Here is an 11,960-nt window from a genome sequence, read left to right on the forward strand (position 1 = left end):
CAGATTGGATAAAAATACTGTTTCCATCTGGAGACTGATAACTGTGGTGATTATGTAAGACAGTAAGTATTCTTACATTTAGGAAATACACACAGAAGAAATTAGGATTAAAGGGCTATGATGTAAGCAGTCTTTGTTCAAAGGGTTGAGAGAGGCAGAGAGAGTTAAAGATGATAAAACAAATGAAGCAAAATGTTATCAGTCAGAGACTTGGGGTAAATGGTGCATGAGCATTCTATATACTATTTTCATTCCTGCCACTTTTCTGGGTGTTTGAATTATTGCAAATAAAAGGCAAGAAAAAGTGAGCAAGGGACAAAAAAAAGGCTGCAGGAAACGTGCACACACATGTCTTTGAGCCCTTGGGTCAGTACTTTTTGGGGAAAATTCTCTGGATTCTTGGACATGGAATTGCTGGATCAAAAAATAGTCACACTTAACAAAATTTGGTTGATATTGCCAAATTGCCAGGCAGTTTTTGCTGCACTGTATGTCTTAAGATAAAATGTGGTTGAAATTAGCATCACTGATGGAGGCTGAAGACATCACCACCAAAGGGTGTGTTGGAGGCTTCTTGGGCATGGATCCCATTTTCAAAGGCCCTTTAAGCACCTCACGTGCCTTACAGTGGAGCAGGAATCATGGGAACAGTCATCGCAGGTGTATTAATCTATCTGGACTGATGTAAAAGAGTATCACAGACTTGGGGGCTTAAATAACAGAAAAGTATCAGTCTACAGTTTTGGAGGTCAGTCTTTGATATCAAGGTGTCTGCAGGGTTAGTCCCTTCTGAGGGCTGTAAGGGAAGGATGTACTCCAGGCTTCTCTGCTGGGTTTGTAGATGGCTGTCTTCTTCCTGTGTGTTCACATCATCTCCCCTCTGTGCGTTTCTGTGTCCAAATTTCCTGTTTTTATAGGGATGTCAGTCATATTGAATTAGTGCCACCCTGGTGTCTCAGATGGTAAAGAATCTGCTCTGCCTGCAATGAAGAAGATACGGATTTGATCCCTGGATCAGGAAGGTCCCCTGGAGGAGGGCATGGCAACCCATTCCTGTGCCTGGAGAATCCCATGGACAGAGGAGCTTGGTGGGCTACAGTCCATGGGATCTCCAAGAGTTGGACTCAACTGAGTGAATGACTCACTTTTCAGTGACATCACTTTAACTTGATTACCTCTGTAAAGACCCTGTCTCTGAATAAGGTCACATTCTGAGATACTGGTTGCTGGGACCTAACATATGACTTGGAAGAGGTGGGCCCCACTCCACCCATAACAACAGGGGTCTGTGTGCTCTTGAGCAGTTCTTAAGTTCTTCCAGGCTTACCTCGCATCTGCCTTGAGCCCTGTGTCTGGACTCCATCTATTTGGCCGCATAGCTTAGCTTCTTTTTCATCTAGCCTTGCTCACATTGGCAGCTGGGCTTGAGGCTTGTTCTCCTGGCTCTCACCAGGCATTCACTTCTGGTAGGCACCCCCAGAACCACCGGAGGAGAGGCCCTACAAACTGTGAAAGAGTTGGTGGCCAGAGACAGGAGAGAGAGATGAAGCCTGCATCTCAGTGACACCCCACTTTTCTCACCATCCTCTCCACTGCTGGAAACCCATCACTTGTTACTGTTTGTTGAATACAGGGTGCGCTGAATATGGTTTTCTGGTTGTGAATACAATCCCACCAGCACATCCTATTCCTTCTGTTCATTGTACCCCATCTGCTAAACCCCTTCTGGGCACAAGGCACTATGGCAGGAAGTCTGTTAAAAGCTGTAAGGAACAAGAGGGAATCACACTGAGGACAGCGTCATCAGAAGATGGGGGACTTGGGAAAAGACGCCTGTGCACGTCCCGCGTCATGTCATCAGTGGGGAGCGTCTGCTCCAGAATAATCCCTGGATGAAAGATGCCGTGGCCCATCCTCTTAAGGACAATTAGTGTAAAAAAGAGCTGGAGCCTCTGGAACAGCATGGGCCAGCCAGTCAAGGCTCTCATTGTGAATCATACCGTAAAGTCTGTGATTTGCACACAAGGCCCTGTGTTGCCTCTTCACTCTTAGTAAACTTTGCATGAAAACAAGCTGCACCGAATCAGAGGGAGGCAACACAGATTTTGAATGGCTTCATTTCCTTTGAGGCTTCTCATTTAGCACCAGAATTCTGATGATAACTCTTAGACACAACTACATGTCCCCATGGGCCAAGGAACAAGTCAGCGGTGGGCTTTAGGGGGCGTGTCTGTTCACACTCCACACTCTGCGGCTCCCCAGGATGCTCCAAGGGTCCTCATCCTAGAGCTGTCCTGTGGGCATCGCTGCATCAAAATATTTTCTTTCAAATTGAAAATCCCAGTAGCTCAGAATCACCCAGATGTAATGAACCAGGTGAAAATCTGATTTAATACCTGTCTGCAAACTGAGCACTGTGGGGAGGAAGGCAGGGGCTGGAAATTCCTTCAGGATGGAAAAGGAAGCCAGCGACCCAAGGCAGTCACTCATCTGGACAGCAAAGGACAGAGGGACGATACAGCCAAGGCCAGGATGTCACTCAGGATTTCAGGGGGTCCTCCTGGGGGGCTCTTAGCCCTGGAAATGAAGTTACAGAAACTGGAACAACCTTGCTGTCAATCCTAACGCCAAACATTTTTCCTTCCTCTTACCTTTGCCTCTATATGGGGTTGAATAGTGTCCCCCCTGCCACCCCAGTTCATGTCCACCTGCAGCCTCAGAAGGTAACCTTATTTGGAAATAGAATTTTTTGCCGTTATAATTAGTTATGATGAGGTTATACTGGAGCAGGGCCGGAATATGAGTATCTAATGGCTGATCCTCATAAGAAGAGAAAGCGGGTGCTCAGATATGCAGGGAGAAGGTCATGTGATGACGGGGGCAGACACTGGCTGATGCATTTAAAAGCCAAGGGATGCTAAGTGCTGCTGACAACATCATCAGATGCCAGGAAGCGGCAAAGAAGAATCTTTCCAGAATCTCTAGTCAGCTCACGACCCTGCTGGCACCTTCATTTTGGACTTCTGGCCTCCAGGACTGCAAGCAAAAAAAAAAATTTCTGTTGTTTCCAGCCGCCCAGGTGGTAATCATTCTTTTTGGTATCCCTCGGAAAACAATGGGGCTTCCCTGATGGCTTGGCAAGTAAAGAATCTACTACAATGCAGAGACACAGGAGATACAGATTTGGTCTCTGGTTTGGGAAGAGGAAATGGCAACCCGCTCCAGTATTCTTGCCTTAAAAATCCCACAGACAGAGGAGCCTGTGGGTTGCAAAAGAGTTGGACACAACTGAAGGACTAAGCACCCACACGCAGGAAAATAATGTGTGTGTGTTAGTCGCTCAGTCAGGTCCAACTCTTGTGACCTGTGGACTGTAGCCCACCAGGCTCCTCTGTCCATGGGGTAGCTATTTGGATATCGTTTAAAAGATCAGAAACTTCCTTTTCTTCTTGGGAAGCCAAGGGGAGGTCTTATTTGCACTCACAGGTGGGTTGTAGAGCTGATCACAGGCGGGTTGGGGATCAAGGCTGCTGAACTGTCAGGTCTGTTTCAGAGGTGGAAGATTGTTTTGTCTTTCTCTTGTTCGAGGGCTCGCTGGAGCTGAGACTCCGATGGCTTTTCAGTCATGTGAGAGAAGCAGCTACTCAAGTATTTAATGAGGTTCTTGGTTCCATAGCGAGTGCCATGGGGTTTCTCCTGGTTTCAGGAGGAGGCTAGATGGGCAGACATATGTGAAGGGTGCCAAACAGAGGTGTGTGGTGCAGAGGTGAGTGGGTACTCTCCAAGTCAAGAGAGGGGGACGTACCATCAGCTGGAGGAAGTCAGGATGGGCTAGAGGGCACAGGGCCTGGGCAGTCCCTGTGGAAGCCTGACTTGCCGGAAGAGGTGTTGAAGAATTGTCTTAGTATCAGTTTGCCGACTCATTGGAGAAGACCCTAATTCTAGGAAAGACTGAGGACAGGAAGAGAAGGGGGCAACAGAGAATGAGATGGTTGGATGGCATCATCAACTCAATGGACATCAGTGTGAGCAAATTCGGGAGATGGTGAAGGACAGGGAAGCCTGGCGTGCTGCAGTCCATGGGGTGGCAAAGAGTCAGACACGACCGAGTGACTGAACAACAGCGGTTTGCTGGATGGGTCAGCTGAGGGGAAAGCTGGCAAATAAGAAGGAAGAGATATCCCCATGGGCATCTAGTGTCCCCAAGTTCTGTGCTGTGACAAAGCTCTGCCAGCTCCAAAAAGCATCACCACCCAGATGGTCCTGGCTGCTGAAAGGCAAATGGGGCCCAGAACATTGCTGCTTAGGGTTCTGAGTTCTGGTTCTCAGTCTACGGTTTCAGCAAGTCTCACTGACCTTTTTGTGCCTTTCTTTCCTTCCTTAAAATAATAAATCACCCACTGTCACATCCAGTTTCAAGCAGCACATAAATGATCATAAAGCAGGCTGGAAATGTAAATTATCAAGAAATGATAAATGGTGGGTCCTAGGATGCTGCCAGCCTGGCAGTATCTTCTTTCTGCAAAGCTTTCCACTGGCCTTTCCCTGAATATTTAGACTACAAATAAGTTTCACTTTTTTTTTTTTTTTTTTGTTGAACACAAGCTTGATCTCCTCTGTACTGAAGTAAGGATCCTGGTTTGTTTTTCCTAGTCAATTGTCTTTCTTTTTTTTTCTTTGGTGAGAGGAGGGTGAATGTTAATTAATTATTTAAATTGGGGTATTGGGGGCAGGAGGAGAAGGGGACAACAGAGGATGAGATGGCTGGATGGCATCACTGACTCGATGGACGTGAGTTTGGGTGAACTCCGGGAGTTGGTGTTGGACAGGGAGGCCTGGCGTGCTGCCATTCATGGGGTCGCAAAGAGTCGGACACGACTGAGCGACTGATCTGATCTGATCTGATCTGATGGTTGCTTTACAGCGTTGTGTTAGTTTCTGCTGTACAGTGAAGTGAATCAGCTACATGTGTACACGTATCTCTTCTCTCTGGGACCTACACCCTCTCCATTTCCTTTCTAGCTCCCTCTTTAAGGACAAATTTCCTACATCCTTGAGCCCCTTGGAAGTGACAAGGAGTGTAGCAGGGTTATATGCATATAAATTGCCATATTTTTCAGAATCAGACTCTGCAAAGCTTCTACAGTTTTTGAGAAGCTGCAGAGGTGTGGAAAGACAAATGTGAACCCCTGTGAGGCGGGGTCATGAATGGGGATTGTGCCATGGGTATCATCATAGGACTACCATCATGCTCATGGCTGGGTGCCTGATTTAATTTTGCTGTTGTCATTGATGATGGTGCTTTTATTTTTTCCTTTTTTAAAAAATTTATGTGAAATTCACTTAAGAAAGTTTTTTTGGGGGACAAGTTTTGCAAATGTTCAAATCAAACCAGATGAAGAATACCGTATTCTAATGTGATATCATTTTGTCAAAAATATATGCAAAATCAATACCTGATTTAAATTTTTTACATAAATTTAAATATTTAAACAACAATTTTATTTAAAGGAATATTATAGATTATGAAATGCAAACTGAAACTCCACACTAGGAAAAGTGTTTTTTTTTTAAAGAAAAAAAAATCAACATTATTGCAACTATTTACTGTGAAATGTTTCTTATTTAAGTGAATTCACTACAAATGAATTTTATTGGAGTATAAAATGCACCCCTTTTAAATATACCTATTGATGACAAATATATACAACTGATGGTTTTCCCAGGTGGCGCTAGTGGTAAAGAACCTGCCTACCAAAGCAGGAGATGTAAGAGATGTGGATTCAGTCCCTGGGTGGGGAAGACCCCCTGGAGGAGGGCATGGCAATCCACTCCAGTATTCTTGCCTGGAGAATCCCATGGACGGAGGAGCCTGGAGGGCTACCGTCACAGGGTCTCAAAGAGTCAGATGCAACTGAAGTATGAGCATGCGTGTGCATACATCTGATAATCACTACCACCAGCTTCCCAGGTGGCTCAGAGGTAAAGAATATTTTTGCCGATATAGGAGACGCAGGTTTGATCCGTGGATTGGGAAGATCCCCAGGAGAAGGACATGGCAACCCACTCCAGTATTCTTGCCTGGGAAATCCCATGGACAGAGGAGCCTGATGGGCTACGGTCCATGGGGTCATAAATTGTTGAACACGACTGAGCAACTAAACAACGATCCTCACTACCACAGTCAAGAGGAAGAGCACTCCACCACCCTCACCTGGAAGTTTTCATTGGCTTTGCAAACTGCTGCCCCTCTTGCCCCTGCCCCTTGGCTATCACTGTGGATTAAGTTTTAGAAGTGAATGATTTCATGGCATTTAGTATATTCACAATGCTATGCAGCCATCACCTTCATCTGGTTCCAAAACAATTTCAACATCCTAAAAGGGAACCTCGTACATTAAGTTGTGGCTCTTGTTCTCCCCTCCTGTACCCTCCAGCACCCACCAATCTGCTTCCTTTCTCCATGGATTTTCACCTTCTGGACATTTCATGCAATTGGAATCAGACATCCCTTTGTGCCAGTCTTCCTTCTCTCAGTATAGCAATTTTGGCTTTTATCTGTGTTGTATCAGCACAGATGTAGCTTGGACATATTACAGATTTGGTTCTGGACCACCGTAATAAAGTGGATACTGCAATAAGATGAGTTGCGTGATTTTTTTGGTGTCTCAGTGTGTGTAAAAGGTATGTTTACACTATACAGTAGTCTATTAAGTGTGCAATAGTGTTATGTCTAAAAGAATCAAGGCTCATACCTTAACTAAGAAAAACTTTATTGTCAAAAAATGTTCCCGCCTTGGTGACCAGGCTCCATCTGTGAGGGAAGCGTTGGATTTGCTGTTGCAGGTTAGGTATGCCCTGTGGACCCATCTGCACAGACAGGAGGTGGGGTCTGTGAACAATTGGCATCCCCTTCTTGAAACACATGGTTAGAGTGGACGGGGGGAGGGGAGAGTGGACATTTACTGAATGAAGAAAGGACACGTGGAGGAGTGATGGGAAGACTAACAAACGCCCGTCAAAGAGTTGGCGGGGCGCGTCATCCAACTGTACCTCCAGGCCCCAGACCATCTAACATAGGAGTCTTCTTAGAGTACCTACTGTGAGAAGGAAAAATGGGAAGTTGATTGTATTAATACATAGGGAATGTCCCAACCTTTGGAAATTTGCTTAATAGTATTTCTGTTTTCTATGAAATTGACCTGTAAATTTCCTTCAGATCAGTTCGGTCGCTCAGTCGTGTCTGACTCTTTGCGACCCCATGGACTGCAGCACGCAGGGCTTCCCTGTCCATCGCCAACACCTGGAGCTTGCTCAAACTCATGTCCATTGAGCCAGTGATGCCATCCAACCATCTCATCCTCTGTCATCCCCTTTTCCTCCTGCCTTTCATCTTTCCAGCATCAGGGTGTTTTCCAGTGACTCAGTTCTTCACATCAGGTAGCCAAAGTATTGGAGTTTCAGCTTCAGCATCAGTCCTTCCAAAAAATATTCAGGACTGATTTCCTTTAGGATTGACTGGTTGGATCTCCTTGCAGTCCAAGGGACTCTCAAGAGTCTTCTCCAACACCACAGTTCAAAAGCAACACATCTTTGGCGCTCAGCTTTCTTTATGGTCCAATTCTCACATCCATACATGACTACAGAAAAAAACCATAGCTTTGACTATACAGACCTTTGTTAGCAAAGTAACGTCTCTGCTTTTTAATATGCTGTCTAGGTTTGTCATAGCTTTTCTTCCAAGGAGCAAGCATCTTTTAATTTCATGGCTGCAGTCACCATCTGCAGTGATTTTGGAGCCTCCAAGAATAAAGTCTGTCACTGTTTCCATCGTTTCCCCATCTATTTGCCATGAAATCATGGGACCAGATGCCATGATCTTAGTTTTCTGAATGTTGAGTTTTAAACCAGCCTTTTCATTCTCCTATTTCACTTTCATCAAGAGGCTCATTAGTTCCTCTTCACTTTCACCATAAGTGTCATCTGCATATCTGAGATTATTGATATTTCTCTGTGCAATTTTGATTCCAGCTTGGGCTTCATCCAGCTGGCATTTCACATGATGTACTCTGTATGTAAATTAAATAAGCAGGGTGACAATATAAAGACTTGATGTACTCCTTTCCTGATTTAGAACCAGTCTGTTGTTCCATGTCCAGTTCTAACTGTTGCTTCTTGATCTGCATGCAGATTTCTCAGGAGGCAGGTAAGGTGGTCTGGTATTCCCATCTCTTTCAGATTTTTCCACAGTTTGTTGTGATCCACGTAGTCAAAGGCTTTGGTGTAGTCAATAAAGCAGAAGTAGATGTTTTTCTGGAACTCTTTTGGTTTTTTGATGATCCAGCAAATGCTGGCAATTTGATCTCTGGTTCCTTTGCCTTTTCTAAATCCAGCTTGAACATCTGGAAGTTCTCGGTTCATGTACTGTTGAAGCCTGGCTTGGAGAATTTTGAGCATTACTTTGCTAGTGTGTGAGATAAGTGCAATTGTGCTGTAGTTTGAGCATTCTTTGACATTTCCTCTCTTTGAGATTGAAATGAAAACTGACCTTTTCCAGTCGTGTGGCCGCTGCTGAATTTTCCAAATTTGCTGGCATATTGCGTGCAGCACTTTCACAGCATCATCTTTTAGGATTTGAAATAGCTCTGCTGTAATTCCATCATCTCCACTAGCTTTGTTTGTAGCAATGCTTCCTAAGGCCCACTTGACTTTGCACTCCAGGATGTTTGGCTCTAGGTGAGTGATCACACCATTGTGGTTATCTGGGTAATAAAGATCTTTTTTCATGTGAATGTCCTTAGCTTACCTTATGTTGTAGCAGTGCTTCATAACCTCTTTTCACATCATAGTATGTGCAGAAAATGACAGCATTTGTACCAACACTGGGGTAACTAGAGGCTGCTGCCCATGGCCAGAGGTGAGGGATCTGGACTCAGTCCTGGGACTGGGGAAACCAGATCCCACAATCATCTTTAATCCATTTGCCAAAAGCCACTGAGCTATGGTGCCCCACTTGGGAAGCTCTCTTTTCAGGGGTTGTTTCAGGATAAAATCTGTATATTTATTAAGTTGTATCAATATTATTTATCAGTCAGACAGTCATGCACGTAGTCAATGTCTGTACCATTAAGCAAAAAGTCCTTATCTTGAAGGAAAATGGTAACCTGCTTGTTCAAGGAAGTGTAGTGACTTCACCGACATTTCGTGCTAATTTTTTAGATTTTCCTTCATCCAAATGTAAAATCCCCTATTGCCTTATTTTCCCCTGAGTTGAGTTCATCCAAGCAAGAGTTAAGCTATAATGGAGAGTGTCTCCTCCTTGCTTTGGCCACTTATTGCTTCTAGATGGCTTATATGAAAAATGTTGCCCATCCATGTGACGCTCACCGCAGAAGTGGAGATGGTTCCTGTGGTTAGGTGTAGTATCTATTCATTGGTTTATAGATCCAGGAGACCACAGAGAGTTCCATGAAACCACGTGATTCGGGAGGCCTGGAGTTTGTATGAAAAATCAGAACTAACTGGAGAAGGTCCTGGACTGTTATCTATGCTGCAGAGAGCACTTCCTCTGTGGAAAGCGCACAGTAGATCTCCTTAGCAATCATATTGGTTTTTGTGGAGGTAGAGGTGGAAAAGGCCGGGGTTTCGGCGTCAACACCGTGGATTCCTTCTACAAAGTGAGCTACATCCTGGGAGCAGGACAGGCTTTGGTCTTGCGAAGTCTTGGATAAAGTTAGCTTACTGGGGAAGTGGGAGGACCAAAGGAATAATCACTAAATGTCAAAACTACCCATCTTCCCAAACCAAGGAGCAGGAATCATCAGATGCTCCTCAGGAGAGTCATGACGATAGGGTAGAAGGAGTGAGGAATAAAACAGCAAAGACTTGGGGAAAGGCTACATGCCTTGAAATAAAATAAAAGGCAAACTAAAAAAAGCAAGAGGTAGCTCCTTGTTCTCATCTCCTAATGTCCCCCAGTACTGGGAAGTGTCTTTGGAGCCTGTTGAGGACCCAAGGAATGTGTGCTGAATGAATAAATAAATGAACCCAAACATTCCTCTCCACTGCTTGTCCACAACCTGGAAAAACATCTCCCAAAGCAGAGGCTAAAAATCTAAATAGATTCAAGTTCAAGAACAAAAGTGAGTATTAGAAATGTGAAATACTTTAAAACTTGAGAAAAAGACAATGTTTAAATCAAAAGTCACACAACATTATTAATCAGCTATACTCTAATATAAGTTAAAAATTAAAAAAATCAAAAGTAATTTAGTAACAACTTGGTGAAGTAGTGGAATGATCAACAGGTTGGGAATCAGGAAGCCTGGGTTCTGCATGACATATTTTTTCAATTTGATACATGCCATGACAAGGTGTTTTTGATCACTAGGGAAGGGGAAGAATATTCAATAAATGTTGTGGGGAAAAGTGGTAAGGAAATAGGAAGAATATCGCCATAGGACAAGTCATACCACACAACTGAGTAAATTCCAGTTTTAAAAATCAAGTGAAAAGTGATAAAAGTAGCAAGCTGAAGTAAATAGTATTGCGTACTTATTGAGCTCCTCAGTTCAGTTCAGTTCAGTCTCTCAGTCATGTCTGACTCTTTACGACCCCATGGACTGCAGCACACCAGGCCTCCCTGATCATCACCAACTCCTGGAGGTTACTCAACTTCACATCCATCGAGTCAGTGATGTCATCCAACCATCTCATCCCCTGTTGTCCCCTTTTTCTCCTGCCTTCAATCCTTCTCAGAATCAGGGTCTTTTCTGGTCAGTCAGTTCTTTGCATCAGGTGGCCAAAGTATTGGAGTTTCAGCTTCAGCATCAGTCCTTCCAGTGAATATTCAGGACTGATCTCCTTTAGGATGGACTGGTTGGATCTCCTTACAGTCCAAGAGACTCTCAAGAGTCTTCTCCAACACCACAATTCAAAAGCATGCATTCTTCAGCGCTCCTAGTGGAAGGAAATTTTTGTTGAAACTTTTGGGATTAGTGTTGGTTTTAAGAGCTCTAAAATATTATTTTGTTATTTTTGTTCAAACGTTTGTTTGGATTTGTGAGGAAATTGTATTTGTAAGATAAACTGAGAAATACACAGGCAATATGCAGACTAGCACCTATTTTGACTAGATTCTCATAAGGCCAGTGCCGCCAGGATCCAGTGGTGGGTCCCTTTCCAGATTCTTTTGATATAAAATGTGTTACACCTTATAAATGACTATGAGCCTTGTAGTTTTCATTCAACGTGGTGCCTTGGAGCGCTATCCATTTTAGTACCGATCGATCTGTTGCTTTCTTTCTAACTGCTCCACTCAGGATATGAAGACAAATAGGGCAGCACCTCGAAAGTCCTGAGGGAAAGTGACTTTGCACTAGAATAACAGTTGAATTCTGTGCCAAAAGGAGACATTTTCAGATGTGCAAGAACAGAGTGTGCTTTCCAGCGTTACTAAAGGGTGCGCTCCAAGAGGGAGAAGCAAGCAAGCAACAAAGCAGGAGGAAACGGAGTCCCCCAGACACTTAATATTCCTTGTTGTTGTTGTTTAGTCACTAAGTTCTGTCCGACCTCTTGGACTCTAGCATGCCGGTCTCCTCTGTCCTTGGGATTCCCCAGGCAAGAATACTGGAGTGGGTTGCCATTTCCTCCTCCAGGGGATCTTCCCGACCCAGGGATCGAACCTGAGTCTCCTATGTGTCCTGTATTTCGGGTGGGTTCTTTACCACTAGCACCACCTGGGAAGCCCCAGAATAGTGAATGACAGAGAAACCAGGAAGTCGATGTGATAATTCAAGTAAGAAATGCTGAAGCCTTAACTCAGACCAACCTTTCAGGCAAGAAGTACTGGAGTGGGTAGCCATCTCCTTCTCCAGGGGATCTTCCCAACCAGGGATGGAAACCTCATCCACTATGTCTTCTGTACTGCAGGCTGATTCTTTACCCACTGAGCCATCTGT

This window comes from Bison bison, unplaced genomic scaffold (assembly GCF_000754665.1).
Source record: "Bison bison bison isolate TAMUID 2011002044 unplaced genomic scaffold, Bison_UMD1.0 scf7180017864250, whole genome shotgun sequence".
In the NCBI taxonomy this organism is placed as follows: Eukaryota; Metazoa; Chordata; class Mammalia; order Artiodactyla; family Bovidae; genus Bison; species Bison bison.